Source organism: Dreissena polymorpha, chromosome 2, assembly GCF_020536995.1.
Source record: "Dreissena polymorpha isolate Duluth1 chromosome 2, UMN_Dpol_1.0, whole genome shotgun sequence".
Classification (NCBI taxonomy): Eukaryota; Metazoa; Mollusca; class Bivalvia; order Myida; family Dreissenidae; genus Dreissena; species Dreissena polymorpha.
The window spans coordinates 73,795,654-73,813,315 of NC_068356.1; the positions used below are offsets into that span (position 1 = coordinate 73,795,654).

The following is a 17,662-nucleotide window of genomic DNA, read 5'->3' on the forward strand; positions in this document are numbered from 1 at the left end:
GGGTTTTGGAGTTTTCTGTAGGGTTTTTAATTTGTAGTGTGTACAATATTTTATTTGTTTTGTTTTTTCTTCCAAGTATGTTTTCTACGAATTTTGTTTGAGTACATGGTGTATAATTTGTATTGATTTCAGATTTAATATGTATGAGTATGCTTTTGATTAGTGTGTAATACTTCAAGAAATTCTTTGAAGGTATTCCGTATATATAGCATATATCATCAAAAAAGTAAAAATCCTTAATTCTGAAGTCATATAATTGGTCGACATATTTAATGCTTCGTTCAAACCAATCTTTATAGAAAAACGTCTTATTGCTTGAAGTTATGTCTTTATTGTTCCATAAAATAGTTTTACTGCTGGTTTTGGTTTCTAGTTTATGAGTGACATCACTCCATGCTGATAGAACATCAGACAGAAATATGTTTTCGTTTGCAATTTCATGTAAGATAGTATTGCTGATGTTACATTCAAAGAGTAAGGAGTCACCATATTTTTTTTAGGATTTTCTGGTAGAATAATTTCCATTTACTCGTATTGGTATTATCTAGGTATCTTTTAACCCAGCTGCATTTGATTGCCTTCAAGAATGAGTCAATGTTCGTTAATTGGATACCTCCATTTTCTACGGATTGAATTAACTGAGTTCGTTTTATTTTATCAGGCTTACCGTCCCATATGAAGTTAAATATTGCTGATTTATATCGTTAATAACATCATTTGGTGGATTTGGGCGAACTGTTAATACATAAATTAATTTAGGAAGTGCAAACGTTTTCAATACTGTGTTTTTTCCGATTAGTGTAAGTTTACGGTGATGCCATGATTTTAAGCAATTTTTAAAATTCTGTAATTTAGGAAGTATGTTTTTAAGAACTGTATCATTTTCATTATTTGTGAAAGTAATTCCTAACGTTGTGGCTTCATCGGATGTCCAATTAAATTTCATTTATTTTTTATATTGGACATTACTTTGTTTTAATTTACCTACTCGTAGCACAGTACAATTACTTTTGTTTAGTTTAAGACCCGATGTCATTCCGTATAGGGTTAACGACTCTATTAGGTTATGGAAAGAATCGTAATTGTCGTTTAAAAAATAAGTTGCATCGTCAGCAAATAGGGACTGTTTGATTTCTTCGTCAGGTTCTAGTGATATGCCTTTTATGTGTTTATTTGATTGAATGTGATGTGATAGATACTCGATGCAAATAATAAATAGCGATGATAAGAGTGGACATCCTTGTCGAACCCCTCGTTCGATGTTAAAACTGTTTAAAAAGAAGCCATTGTTAATGATTATACTGTTAATATCGGTATAGAATAGTTTGACCCATTGAATGAGCCTTTCACCAAAGTTCATATTTTCTAAGCAAGAGAACTTAAATGAGTAATCAAGCGAATCGAATGCCTTTTCAAAGTCTGCAAAGAATATTAGACCAGGATTATTTGAATTGTTGAAATAGTTTATGCATTCTTGGATAAGACGAACGTTTTCACCAATGTAACGTCCTTTTATGAAACCAGATTGAGATTTTGAAATGATTGATGGTAATATTTTTTAAATTCTGTTTGCTATACTTTTAGTTGCAATTCTATAATCATTGTTTAGTAAACTAATTGGGCGCCAGTTCGATAAGGATTCTAAGTTTTTTCCAGGTTTTGGAATGAGTGATATTATACCTTGTTTTTGAAGCGTAGTTAAGTTTTCATTATTATATGAATAGTTTAGTTAATTAATTAAATGTGTTTTGATATCATTCCAAAATATTTTATAAAACTCAATGGTGATACCATCAGAACCTGGACTTTTGTTATTTTGCATTTCTTTTTGTGCTAATCCACATTCATATTCATTTAGTAATCCGTCACACAATAGTTTTTCTTCTTGATTTAAAGCGTGTTGTGTATTTTCAAAAAGGGTGTTATTTTCAACATTTTTTCGTTTATAGAGGGTTTCGAAAAATAAACGTTGTTCTTCTAGTATTTCAGTTCTGTTTGTTATATCTTTGCCATTGACTACTAATTTGTGTACAGTTTTTTGTTCACTTCTACGTTTTTCAATGTTTGCGAAGTATTTTGTATTTTTTTCATTGTGTTCAACATGCTGTGCACGCGCTCTTAATAGTATTCCATTGAGTTGTGTATGAAAGATTCCATCTAATATTTGTTTTTTTAATGTTATTTCATTTTCAATGTCGGTGGTATCATTTGTGTTTGTTTGATGCAATTGTTTTTCAAGTGTTTCAATGGTTTTGATGTTTTAAGTTTATGTGTTTCTTTTTGTTTAAATGATGTGTATCAAATTGTTGTGTTACGTATATTTCCTTTAATTACTTCCCATAAGGTGTTTGGGTTTGCATCTTTATTATTTTGAACTGTATTTAATATTTCCTGTTTTATTTGTGTTTGATATTGTGTATCTAATAAGATGCTGTTGTTAATTTTAAAGTATCCTGGGCCTCTTTCAGGTTGTATATTGTGCAGTTTAAGTTCAACTAGAGAGTGGTCAGTCATAAATCCTGGTTTTATGTTACATGTGTCAATAATGTTGCAAAGAGACTCAGAAATTAAAAAATAGTCTAATCTACAAAATATTGTTGGTTTTGTGTTTGAGTGCCAGGTGAATTTGCTTTCGTTTGGATATACTGTGCGCCAGATGTCTATCATATTGTAGTTTTCAATTATGTTATTTAAAATGATTCTATTTTTAGGGTGGGTATAAAGGTTTCCTTTCTTTTTATCTAATAATGGGTTCAGGACAGTATTGAAATCACCACCGATTATAATGTTTTTATCTTGGTTATTAATTATAAAGGATTGTAATGTTTCGTAAAATGTGGAATCATCTATGTTAGGACCATAGATGTTGATTAATGTTAGTTGTGTTTCATGTATTTTTATATCTATACTTGCTAGTCTGTCAATTATTATTTCGTTAAAATTATCGACTGTGATCCCTATATTGTTTTTAATTAGAACGGCAATGCCTTGTTTATTAGTATGTTGTCCACTGAGATAGATATCTCCGTCCCATTCATCTTTTAAGGTTTGTGCTAAAGTATGTGTCAAGTGACATTCTTGTAGTAGGCATACACTATATTTTTTTCGTCTAACAATTTGAATATTTTTATTCGTTTATTTGTGTTATTAAGCCCTTTTACGTTCAAAGTACATATTTTAATCATTTAAAGAGGTGGAGGGTGATCTAAATGATAGTTTGTGTGTGATTGTCCAGTTAGTTTCTATTTTTAAATATGTCCAGTTGCTTTCCATTATAAGACATAAGATGTACATACATACAAGCAGAAAAAGAAAACAAAAAATATGGAAACATATAGATGAATGTTCCATAAAAATGAAGAAGTATAAAAATTATGACAAAAGTGAGAGAGAAAAAAACAATAAACAACTAGTCCCAAATAGAGACACAAAAAGCGCATTTCCGTACACTGGAAATACACAAAAATGAAATAGATATAATTAATAATAAAGAATAAAACAGAACATATGCAATTCAGTGTAAAGTTAACACAGGACATTTAATATTCGAATATTAATAATTTATTGCTTAGCTATTGTATAATTTCTTATAATATTTAGAAGTAGATGTTAAAAGTTAATCAGTTAACATTTGAATTATTTTATTTTTTAAAAGGGTACATGAATAATATTTAAGAGTTTATAAGCGAGGTCGTTTTACATTTCATGTGCACACAACAATTACATAGTAATACTCATATGTTGTTACAATATATTTTTATAATATGATAAATGAATCTGGTTAAAAAAAAGTTGGTTATATGCATTGGACAATGACATATACGACATCAAGGAATATAGTCATATTCAACAGCAGTTTTTATCAAGAAGCTGGTAAAAAGTTTTTTAGAGAAATTATTAGAATCAGGCAAACATAGGATAAACATAATCATAAGCATAAAATTTATAATAAAATAGGTTTTTGCTTTTTATAGAGATGGTTGTTTACATGTGGATAAAGGTCTTATACTGAAAGCGTTAAATTGCAAGTAAACAATGTAGATACTATTGATTATTTTGCATAAATTTATTTTTATAAATGCCTGAATTAGTTTTTGTGAGAAATATAATGATATACATTCTCTTGACAAAGCCTAAGTGTGACAACCATGCTACTTTTATTTCCTATATGAATTTTATAAGCCATTTATTATTTCTGGTGTTTGATGTAAATTTTATTATTATAAACTTTCAGTGGAAATCAATAATTTCACAAGAAAAGACGTTTCTTTACTAAATGTGTAGTTAGTATACTTTAGAAAAAGGATTGAATACTCTGGCCAATAATGTTGAATCATACAGTGAAATTTAATTTAGCATCTCACTTTCATAGAACACTTTAAAAAAGCTTCATGTGAAAGCGAAAATGAAGCAATTGTATAGAAAAATGATGACAGAATTGCTAGTTGAATAGTGTTAAATGAAAATATAAGAGATGATCTTAGCTTTACCACATCCAATACCTTCAAACTTTAGTATGTATCACAGTAAACCCTTAAATGAAATAATTTTTGTGTGTGAAGGTATCTAAGTGCATACATTATTTTTCAAAGGGGATACTGAATGACTTGGTATTACAATAAGGATTCAAAATAAACAGTTTTATTTTAATAAATATTGTTATTTTACACACACACATACACATAAAGACCTTAAAATAGCACTTTCATTATGGGAAACTTATTGTCTAATTACATTAGTAACAAATGATATAATCCTGACTTCAAACAGTAACTGCTTTGATGAAAATCTGATCATCATTGTTTGTATACTCAGTTTCAGCAAACAGACACACAAACACATGCGTATAAATAAACATAAAGTTTGCACTAAAAAATACATCATATGCATAAAGGATTTTGTAAGGATAGCAATTAGATCATAATGTCAAATTCGTTTGCATATTCAATTTCAGAAAATTGTTGTTTTTTTACTTGAGATTTTTAAGTCAAATGTTTAAATTTATCAATATAAAGCATTTAACGACATGCTTCAATACATGCCAAAATCTGTTGAACGGTCCCTTAAATAAATATGGTGTCCGCCTAGCGACCTTGAGGTCACGTGAACGCTCCCCAATATGGGAGCGTTCTTTAGATTTCCCCAAAATCTTTTCAAAAAGCCTGAGGCTTTCAATGCAATCGAGCTAAAATAAATAGGTTAAAAAAATAAACACTTTAATATTCCCCGGCTAAAAACAATGACGTCAGTTAAAGCGGGGGTTCCCACAAACGTCATCAATGTTATTTAGGCAGATTTTGTCGCGACAAAGTTATCACTTCTTTGGTTAGGGGTGCTTTGTGTCATACATTCCTTTATCTGTCTAAAATTGTTTGAGCGGTTTTTCAAACAGTAAATTATATGCTTCAAAATATATGTTTAGTCATAATTAAATTATGGCTGAGGTAAACAAAATAGGGCTAACACTATTAAAACACAGTTCTAAAGATAGGGTTATATTTGTTAATCCCCACGATAGGGGTATAGAATTGAATCAATCTGTTTGTAAGTCGGTCTTTTTGTTGTTCGGTCATTCTGTATGCATAGCCACAATTTCTAAGCAGGAGGTACTAGTCAGGTTTGTGACAAAAATCAAGTTTCACCAAAAAACAAAGTTTGCTAAAAAGATTAATTGTGTCTCTTCGGAAAACTATAAGACTGGTGCTTCAAATTATTTGTGTCATTTAAAAAAAAGAAACAATATGAGTACTATTTGTATAAACAAAATGCTCATGGCTTGCATATAAACCTATGCGTATTCTAAACTTGATGGGATTATAAATGGAGGTAAAACCACACTTTGCAGCCCAGCGTGTTGGAGGCAGGTTTAAGTACCTCTGGCTGGGGTCATACTGCATGGCCTCTTTGTGGAGATGGTCAGCTACTGGATTCCGGATATTGACATCTTCTGGCACGCTCAGGGAATATTTATGTTCCTTGGAAAGCGACTACCTCTCTACATTGTGTGTCTCTGTAAATGTTGATGTATGAAATTTATTTTTATGATGTATATATATTATTTTTTTTAAAGGCATATAATTGGTTTCCATGTTACCTTTTAAGTGTTTTAACTTAACTTTAACACATTATGCTTGGAATTTCTATTAGTCCAGATAATTGTTGTTATTTAATTTACACATATTTTTTTATATATTTTTTTGCAAATGTGTATATTATATCTATGATAGTAGATTATTATACCCTCTTTATATAGGGTATATTGATTTGCACCTGTCAGTCGGAAGTTAGGTAAGTAGGTAGGAAGGTTAGTTAGTTTGTAGAGAAGTTTTAATGTCTAGAGAGTGCTTCGCCATTAAACATCCAAATAGATGTTTAGGTCAACTAAGGTCATGGTCACATTTGCTTGAAACCGTTAGTTGGTGTTTAAACAATATCTTAAAATGATTTGACTTATTGTCTTGCAAGTTTTGTAAAATGGTCACTTTGGTGACAGGGAAGACATCTTTTTATTTTAAGTCACCTGGTAAAGGTCAAGGTCACATTGGCCTGAACGAAGAAATTCATGTTTGATCTATATTTTGAAAATGCTTTGACTTATGGTAATTTGAGGAACAGAAAATGCAGTTTGACTTTGAGTTCAACAAGTCAAAGATCAAGGTCACATGAGACCTAACAAGATGGTTTTTTTTCTGCATGATACCTATAGAACGCTTTGACCTACGATACTCTTACCTGGCATGCTGTTTTCTATGGGATGAAGGAATGAGGCCTATTAATTTTATGTCAACAGATTGAAGGTCAAGGTCACAGGTTACAGGAAAAAAATATGTGTAACATCTTGCGAATCTTTTGACCTTTAAACATTCAAATTGGTACAGCGATTGCTTTGGTGGGAAGTAAAATGCATATTATGTTGGAAGCCATCAGATCAAATGTTAAGGTCATGGGGGCTTGTGTCATGAAATTGATTTCAACAGAATATGTTTTTTAATAGTGATCGTCTGAGTTGCTATGCTTATAACTTTAGAGGAAAGGAAATATGCCTATTGATTTTGCTGTCAACAGGTCAAATCTGTAGGTTGCATGTGCTTTTAAAATGACGACATAATGTTCCACATAATATTTCTAAAAAATACTTAGGACTATACCACTTATTATGCTGGTTAGTTATACATCCTAAAGTAAAAAGAAATTATAAGCCAATTTTATTCTTATTTCAGATCCAGTATTCCTTTACACAGTCAGTGTGGTTGTTGCCCACTCAGGAATGAAGTGGTGGGCTCAACCCCGCAGGTAACAATTAATTCTCTAAATGATGTTATTTCCTACACAGGAATGAAGTGCTCTACTTAACCCTTGCAGGTAGGAATAGCCGTTCCAAGTGCGGTGGTTTAGGAATTACAAAAAAGAATGGACTCTCAAATGGTGTTAGTTGCTTTCTTTGGGTTGTTGTGCTGCACTTAACCCCTGCAGGTAGGAATACAAGATACAAGAAATTTTTTCTAACGTCGGACATGATAAACACAAACATAAGCAAAAAGCTTTTTCCCGACAAACACAAGTACATGGTATACATAACAAAATAAAAGCAGCTGTTAGATGAAAGCACATGGTAATCATAAAACTAAGACATGCATTGCAAGACATAGTAATACAATGACATATTTAAGACATAATATTATCACAGTTAATACAAATTAAATAGTTAATACAATGGGTTTAAATGACATATGATAAGATAAGGGGAAGTAACTAGTACTCAGTTAAAACATAATATGTAAGAAGTATAATGTCCCTTGCATTAGAAAGATATTGAAAAAGTAATGGATTAAATTATAAATAGAGGGTTTAAAGATGTATACTGACTATGAAAAATGAAGAACTATGAACTATTGAGAACTATGAAGAACTCTGAAGAACTATGAAGAACATGCCTAGGTAGAAAAGGTAGGGATGCGTAGTAGACCATTCATGGCTAAAAGACCTACATATCATCAGTAGTGTTATGGTCCTGAACCCAGCTAGCTCTCCGGGTAGTTTAAGATAGTATCCCACTACCAGCAGAGAGCCATACCTCAGGGCGTCATAGCTTTTCCAAGTGTAGCCGTTACCCTCACAGGATTTAGTTGTGGTTTCACATACACAATTAAAAAAAGACTCTTTAAGTGTGGATGAAATGGATGCTTCAACCCACTGCAAGTAAGAATATATTTTAAAAAATGTTGTAATTGCAAACTCAGGGTTTAAGTGGTTGGCTCAACCCCCTTCAGAGTGGACTATTTAAGTATTGCAGTTAACACAAAGGATGAGAATTGACCCTCCAAGTGTGGTAATTGCTCACTCAGGAATAAGGTTGTAAACTTAAAAGCGTCTTCCCTCTTCCCCCAACCAGCAGGTATGTATGGACTCTTACAGTGTGGTTGTTTCCCACAATAGATTAAGAAGTGTACTCAACCCTGTGTAGAGAGGAATTGACCCTCCTCACATTGACCGCCTTAGATTAGCTCTAAATTTCTTCATGAAGCATAGTGATGTAAAAAGGACACTTACACTGTTTTTTATCATTTACCATTTACAGCAATGCACTAGAGCGTTTTAGCCACTAATAAAGACATGCTTTATATGACCTCACATTCATTAAGGTAAGAAATTATCTGATATAGAAACAGAAACTGTTGAAATAACTTAAACATTTTGTCTTTCAATTTACAGTTGGTCTGACAGTTGTTATTCTTGATCTCCCATACGATATTCTGGGGATTAAGAATCTCTTCTGGACTTGGCACGACACTGACCCAAACATCTACGATCGTCACTACTGGGTTCCCTGGACGACCAGTTACTTCTTCCATGCAACGTTTGCATGTGGCTTCACGGCCGTGTTCCATGCCAGCCACAAACTTCTGACTCCCAATAAAGAGTCCTATCAACATGCAGGGTACGTTCTGTAAATATTTCTTGAAAACTTTGTGACCAGTTCAATAAGTAGAATCGCGGATATATATTCCTAAGGACAATGGTTCCTGGCCAGGAAACAAAAGGACATTGAAACTTGTATAGGAACCTATATCAGATGTTTAAAAAAATGGAGCCAAAGTCTGGGTGGGCAAAAATTAGACTAGGAATTGATATGTAGAAACCATATTCTTATGCCTTCAATAAGCAGTCCTAGCTTAAAAGGACCAGTAAACCAGTTGTGATTCTAGTAAGTTAGGGCATTTTCTTGCTGATGTTATAGCTGTTATTGGGTCAAATTCTCAGTCTTGGTTTTCCAAAGCCAAATGAAGACTGTTGAATGTGTAATAACTGTTTTACTTATTTGTTTTTCTTATGCCATTGGAAGGATGTCAGTCAGTCTTTCTATCGGTCATGCATGCTGTTTCCCTTTTTCTTTGTTAAAACCCTTTCTGCTATTCACATGATTTTTTATGGGTGAGTTTACATGCATGGCATACAGATCAATTTCAAGTTTGTTACCGACCATTGAATTCTTTCCAAGTAACGACCCTTGAACTTTTCTCTAGAACAATAGTTTTCCCTACTTTTCCTAACAGCTTGCAGATACTGACCTTATTATTGGTATTGTAACAGTCCAATGATTTTTCACGAAGCAAGGTGCCTTGGACTTAAGAATTGTAATTGAAATAACACATTCACGAAAACTTTTCGGACACTCTTTCACGTACTTACTTTACTCTTGGTGTATCAGTATACCTGCATGACTTACAGGTCATGTTGAGTCTGCACAGCCTTAATAGGGATTACACTTTCCGCTTTCACTAGATTTTTGATAAAAAGAGACTTTAAAGGTAAAATATCATAAAAGCAGAAAGTGTCGTCACTGATAAGGCTAATCTGGAACGACTTTTTACTCACATGCATTAAACCCCTTTTTCACAGAGCACGGCCCAAATATGTTTTATACATGTATTATTGCACTCACTTCAAAGGTGTGGGTTCATATTATTTTTAAACAACTGTTCAGTGGCTGTTATTCTTCTGCAGCCTCTGTCGTGAGACACTGTGTATGCTTCTGGCGGCCATGTTCGGGTTCCCCCTGGGCGTGCTATAGTTTGTGTTCCTCTACCATCCCCTCCATGACACGTACCACATCCACACTGAGGTCTCTCTCATCGTTCTGCTGGTCGTGTACGGGTTCATAGTCTGGCTGGGGGGCAGGCACGGACAGAGATCTTCACACGAAGTAAGAGTTAGGGCCATTGATGGGCCAAGGCCTGGTAGCTCAAAACTGTAAGAGTTGGGACTCTAAGTAGGCCGGGGCCTGGTAGCTAAAAACGGTAAGAGTTTGGACTCTCAGTAGGCTGGGGCCTCGTTGCTCAAAACTCTAAGAGTTGGGACTCTCAGTAGGCCGGGGCCTGGTAGCTTAAAACTGTAAGAGTTGGGACTCTCAGTAAGCCGGGGCCTGGTAGCTCAAAACTGTAAGAGTTGGGACTCTCAGTAGGCCAGGGCCTCGTTGCTCAAAACTGTACGAGTTGGGACTCTCAGTAGGCCGGGGCCTGGTAGCTCAAAACTGTAAGAGTTGGGACTCTCAGTAGGCCGGGGCCGCGTTGCTCAAAACTGTAAGAGTTGGGACTCTCAGTAGGCCGGGGCCTCGTTGCTCAAAACTGTAAGAGTTGGGACTCTCAGTAGGCCAGGGCCAGGTTGCTCAAAACTTTAATGGCCAGTTAAGGTTACAGTCTGTTAACTGGTGACTATAATAAACTTAATTTTGAAAGCGATGCTTTAATAAAACAGGCGCATACACATTTGTCTACAATTTACACACCTATTGAATGGTTAGCAATTAGGTTACATGAATAGCTTGATCCAAAATGTTCCAGCTATAAGTTTAACTGGTGTTAAAGTTTTGAGCTTCCAGGCCCTGATCTTGATCGTGTATTGGTGATTGATAAATGGAATCTATACCAACTCCATTAGATTTGTTTAGTGATGCATTTTAATCAGGCACCTGCGCTGAATGAATATCTTCAAGCTAAGTAAGATAGCTAGAGATAACCATGTTATGGTCCTTAGTTAGCTATACTTGATTATAGATTGTTGATAAGAGAAACTTTTATCAATTACTTACATCAGTTTACTTTTGTATTTAGTGACATGTATTCGCAGAGAATGTGCACTTTTTCAAAATAACTTATAACTTATATATAAAGCACTCACCTTTTAGGATGTAAGATTTGTAAGTTTTGTTTTGTCGCTGATTATTTTATATGTTTTCAATCTGACCTGGCTAGATCAGATGGTAAAGTACTGGAATGTAAAAAGCTTTGTAAATGGCTTCACATCCCTTATCAGGCCACATAATTGTGAACTATATTTTCAAATTATTTCTTCAGCCTTTCTTTCCTTTTCTCTGTCCATTAAGTGCTGGTTAATTGGATGTATGTTTGCTCAGAAAAAGTGTGAGTTAGGTACCTGAGTGCTATGATTTGACGTGAAATAATGGCAAGATGTCAAGATGTCAAACAATCTAAAGTTACTTAGAAATTATCTTCATAGAATGGTTCATGGATGAGATAATGACAGAGGTGATTATCCACTATACATACTTCCTGTACCTTGTGTTCACCTCCAAGCCAGAGAATATCGAGGCCACAGGTGTACATGAACCAGTCGGGCCTTGCAATGTCACACAACCAGTCCAGACACCGTTTGGAGCGGTAAGAACCTTAGATTTGAGCCTTGCTCTGAGAAAACTGGGGTCAATGCATGTGTGTAAAGTGTTGACCCAGATTATCGTGTGCTGTAGCAATCTGGTCAAAATCTATGTGTGTAAAGTGTTGTCCCAGATCAGCCTTTTCAGTTCGATCAGTGATGACACTTTCTGCCTAAACTGGACTTGCTGTCAGAAGTGACCTCCTTTAACCAAAAAATTCCATTAAAGCTTAAAGTGTCAGACTGCACAGGCTAATCTGGGACGACACTTAACTCACATGCATTAAGCCCAGTTTTCCTTAGAAAGAGTCTCATTTTTACAAACAAACAATTAAAAATAAAATACAGTGATCTCCAAGATTGGTAATGTGTTACATGTAGAGTCAACTTAGTATGAAAGAATGTCTTACCTTAAAATTTAGCTCTTAATTTATTGTTGAAAATTATAAGGAATGGCAAAATGTGTGTTCAGTTCGACATATATTGCAGTCTTAAGTAAGTTTTTAATGAAATGTAATTTTGACATCAAATACATTAATACTATTTTGTACAGGAAATCGTCACTAGAAAAAGCCACTTCAGCAAATTATTCCTACAAAAACAATACAAATTATAAGTGTTGTGTTATGATTAAGGTACATGTAAACGTAGAATAAAAAGATTGCTTCCTTGTACATCATCAAGCAACCTAGCTTCAAAATCAACATTCTTTTCTGATCACTGGAAGTATGTCAGATTGTTTTCGATTGATTTATTGAGAAAAAGCTTTTATTAAAACACTTTTCATTTATTGTTTTTCTGGTATTTGGATTTATTTGTTTGTTGTGGTCGTGGGTTGGTTTGTGGTGATTCAGAATTAGGTTTGGAGAGCTGATATTTGTTGAATTGCTGACCCGGGACTACAAAAATTAAAATCATCTGACATAACTCAAACTTAATTAGTGTGTTAAACCTATAAGTCTGAAATAGTGACTACGAAACTTCCCAATTAAGATCTTAATTGATTACAAAATTGGTAAAGCAAACACACCCCACAATTTATTGATGAATGGAAAACAAGACTCGCGGTGTGCATTTAATTGCATTTGATTGTATCTTATGTTGCAATAAATAGTAAAACATACTTTTAGTTGAGATAAAAGTTAATATAACTTTATATAAGACAGCAAATCAATCATATTTAGTTTAAACATATGTATCTCTTATGGCATGTACAATATATACAGATGTTTCACAATATAAGCAGAAAAGGATTGAAACGAAAGAAGCAAGTTCATATATAGTTTCTCTCCTTAGAATTAATATTTACACATGGAATTGGCAGTGTTTAAAGACTGCACATTGCATGATATATGCCAGTAGTAACAAGACGGGATATAAACATTAAATCATATTTTAGATGAGAAATAAGGTACATGTGTTTGTACAATGATCTAACGAAAGATCGCTGATGTGAACACATAGACGCTTCACTGAACAGAAAGACAATTAACACCTTTTTGTGGGGTGGGTGGGGTGGGGGATTAATTTCAACTTAAATCAAACCTTATGTTGTTATATTTCAATTTCTGTTTTGACTTGCTAGTTATCTTTGGTATATGTAAATCTTAAGTTAGTTTCACGCTTTTCAATAGGTATTAACACGTAGATGATATATGACAATTGTTTATTAATAAATGAATTTTGCAAGTTATGAACGATTACGGTTTGTTCTCTTAAAAAGTTACCAAGTGTTACCACTTTTAAGCAAAAAACAAAATGGTTAGGATCAAGTAAACTATATGCATTAATTGATGTAAATGCCCTGGATTTTTTCTATGAAAGATCAAACGCCTTAAGTTGTACAGTATTACATCACTTAAATACTTGATGGTAATGTTTTGTTATTCAGACAGCTGTTGTTGAGTGTTCTCATTGTCCACTTTTGATAATTGGTGGAGTGTTTCCATCAATGCACTGTGTCAAATTACCTTGCATCAGCTTGAATCATATTGCAAGTATACATATGTCACCTAATAGATATCATACAAATTATATTGTTTACTATTGTTATTTGTGTATTATTTCATTGCACTTCATTGGAACTTGCTCCATCTCTGTTTACACCAACCGTTTAGTTATCCCAAAACATCGATATTATTGTTTAATTATTTGCCACGGATTCCATTTGTAATACACATACTATATTGAACTCAATGTGAGATAATTAGTGTGTAGCTATTTGAATCTCTGTTTAAACACATCTGCAATTTGTTTTTCTAAGCTACAGTTCAGAAGACAAGGACATACATTTTGTTAAGGGTATGCTTATTGCCAAAACTTACCCATGGGTACGCAAGTTCCAATTTAAATTATTTGTATACTGCTTAAGTAAAACTAAATGAAATACACCATAATCAATTTACAATGACAATTAAATAATCATGATCTTAAATGATTTTTTTTCACTTGACAAAATCATAATGTTCATGACAAAAACACAGTCAAAAGTGGCTATTTTGTAATTTTAAAGTCTATCTCGTATTTTAAAATTAGATTTTGAAACATACCCAACTAAACACAAATGTTTCTTCAAAAATCAAACCCCAAATTAAACAAATTCTTGATATTTTATTGAATATTTTATCCACAGAACTTTATAATGTATCTCAAGACTCTTCCAGCTTCTACATCGTCAGCCTTGTTGTCGATTTGTTTTATCAAGAAAGCTATACCTTCAAAACTTGATATTGGGAATGTGAAATGTGTCTATTTTTGTAGAAAGAGTGATTAAAATGTGTTGTATGTATGAACAATATTGCAATATATTGCACAATGCTTTCAATGTTAATGTTAAAAACGTAATATTTTATGTTTAAAAGTGCTCTTGTCCGTGGTCAATGTCACAAGGTTGGGGTGTTATATTTGTTATATATGCCTGTATGTATGTACACAATAATAAATGAAATGTTCACTTTGTTATGATTAATTTGATTGATCAGTCACTTTTGCATCTGATTAATCAATAAGTATTTTAAGGTCGCCGTGGCGTAGTGGATATGGAGTAAACCTAGCGACCGTCGGTCACGGGTTCCATCCCCACTGAGGGAGCGTTCCTCCGATCATCCCCAAAGACACCAAGCACTGGTTCTAGTCCCAAGAAATGGACTCGAGAGCTTTCAATAAGTCTAAGGATATTGATGCATTCGAGCTAAAATAAAAAGGTTTAAACTAAAAACTAGTAGCTATTTTGAGTGCTGATTTCAACCACTTATGACTAGCTTTAGAGAATTATTACATCATTTAAAGAAACTTTTTCACAGTTGTGCAATATTACAATTTTCAAAAACAATGCGGAAATACTCTAGCCACAGACCGAAAACCCTACTAAAATGTGTCTCAAAGGATGAAATGATCATTGCATTGTAAAAAGCTTTTGCTTTTCATCGCTTAAACAATGGGTTATCTACCTACGTGAATCTGTATTTTGTGTTTTTATTTGTGTTGAGAGATTTGTTCTTGTCACTTTTGTATGTATTTTTTCTGGTATTTCTTATTGTTGATTACTTCCTATTTAATTGCGGAATATCAAAGGTAAAACAATCAGTGCATGATTTCATAAATTAAATCACAAATCAAAAAGTGTTATTTGTGTTGTTGTTGTTTTACAACAGTAAAATAAGACATATAAATTGCAACTTCAAAGTATTTAGTAAACTCTGATTTAAATCCACGTTGCAATTGTGCAGAGTTACAAGAAACACTGCATGCAGAAAGCAGTTGTGAACATTCATGTTGAAATTTCCTACCCTAAATTGGTAAGGGGATTAAAGGAATGCTCTTTGTTCTGTCAGTCTTTCTGTAAACCTTTTGTGTCTGCTCATAATCTCACATACTCTTAAGCGCATGTTCATGAAACTTTCCTCAAAGGTTGAAGGCATTGAGATGATGTACAGAAGGCAGCAGTCAATGAGGCTGGCTAAGTGTCAATGTTGAACTTCAAGGTCAATGGTTTGAGCTTCAATTTTGTCCGCTTCATATATGCTATACCCTTTGAAGGATTTTCATGAAACTGTCTTTAAATGTTTTGATCACTAAATCAAATGTGCAGAAGGGATAAGTTAGTCAGGCCGTCTTAAGGTGGAGGTCATGCTTCAATATTAAAGGTTTTAGCCTCCATTGACCTGTTCGCACCATATCTCTTATAATTCTTGAAGGATTTTAATGAAACTTGAATCAACTGTTAAGGCCATAGAACCGATGTGTAGAAAGCATACGTAAGTCATGCTATCTAAAAGTCAATGTCATTATTCAGGGTTGAGCCTGTATGTTTGTGTCCATTATTTAGTTACCCTTTTAAGGATTTTCCAGTCACATGGCTTACATGTGAAGGCCATTGAGACCATATGCAGCAGGCATTAGTCAGTCACACCAACTTAAGGTTGAGTTCATAATTCAAGGTCAAATTTGAGTATCTGTTTGTATGTCCGGTTGATTTCTTTTACAGCTATTGAAGTACTATTGTGACATTTGGCTGCAATGCTAAGGTCATCCATACGATGTGTATGAATCGTTCACTCCGGGTCAATCTCAAGGTCAGTCTGTTAAGTCAGAATTATGTGCAGAAGGCATGCTTCAGTCATGCTGACACAAAATCAAGGTCACCACTCCAAACAACACCCGCGGGGGACATGGCTGTCTCTTGGACGGCGTTGGTACACCCCTTTAAAATCATTATTTGCCTCACTTTCTAATTACATTAACCTTTGGCCCTGATTTTTGCAGCACTTGTTTGTTTTTTCAAATGTTGTGTCGATTCTAGATGTTATTTTAGATTTTATTGGAACATACCATTTGTACAATTACACACATCCGCAGGTTACGTATTTACCATGGCTGTATAGAGCACAGACATCAGAAGATTTGACTCGGAAATTCGATAAATATTGCGAAGACAGCTCATCAGATTTATTAAAAAGCGATTTTTGTTTTGCAGTTACATAATTGGAGAACATTTCAAAATACACGAAACTGCAATATTATTGTATATTTAGCAACTTTAATTTTTTCAATATTTGCAATTGCATACAATGTAAATGTACTACTATAGTACAAGACGCTAATAACTTGATTCGCATGCAAAACAAGGTTTTTGCTGGAAGCAAAAGATGATAAGTCACATTATACTCTAAATAAACTTTGAATAGTTCTGAAAGTTACGTAAAATGTAACATAACAAGAGGAGCCTTATACATAGCTATATGTTTCACATAATGGACTCACGTTGGATCGAGCCCCGTATCGATATGAACATGCCAAAGCAACCCACGCAATAAATATTGTATGAATAATTGTGCATTGTGCGAAATGGCTACATTGATAAAAAGCTGACATTTACGAACACGTAACGTTTTGATAACAAAGTACACACACTGGCAACTTATAATTGTACCATTTCCACACACGTTCATTAATGAAAATTCTGTAAAAAGTACGTATCAGCATTTTGATTTAGTCAATATTTCGTTTACCTTGCAAAAATGTTAAAACGACTGATACACTGTGCCCACAAACGTGTGTGCAAATATACAAAAAGCGAACGTTCAGCTGCCTATGGAACTAGTACTGTTCCAATCATATTTGCAACAGAATGAATATCGAAACCCAGAAACTAGTAAAATATTAAAAAAAGAGTCTTTCATTTTTTGTAACAATAATGTGCCGTTTATTATAATACCACTATTATGTTAAGTAGGGTGTTTAACAACATTTTAAAACTGTGGACTTTTTAATATTGCATTATTCATAATTTGGGTAATTATCTGTTTTTACATGTATTTGTTTTTATTTAACTAACACACTATTTGAAATGCTACGTTTTTGTTTTGAAACAACACTTAATGAGAAACTTGTACTAGTTTACGATTTTACAAAGTCAATTATTCATAGAAATATTATTGTTATTCATCTCACTTGTCTATTCTGTGCCTGGAGTTTTCCGATACGTACA

The 17,662-nt window shown here is 33.6% G+C and overlaps 1 protein-coding gene and 1 pseudogene across 1 annotated transcript in view; both read left to right on the top strand.

Moving 5' to 3' along the window:
* LOC127867619 (uncharacterized) overlaps positions 1-14,624 on the top strand; it is an 82,389-nt gene extending 67,765 nt beyond the window's left edge. Inside the window, exon 9 of the transcript XR_008043584.1 lies at positions 14,563-14,624. The gene's annotated coding sequence lies outside the window, so the exon portion shown is untranslated. The remainder of the gene's footprint in view (positions 1-14,562) is intronic.
* Positions 5,821-10,255, top strand: LOC127869816 (uncharacterized; annotated as a pseudogene).
* Positions 14,625-17,662: the final 3,038 nt, after the last annotated feature.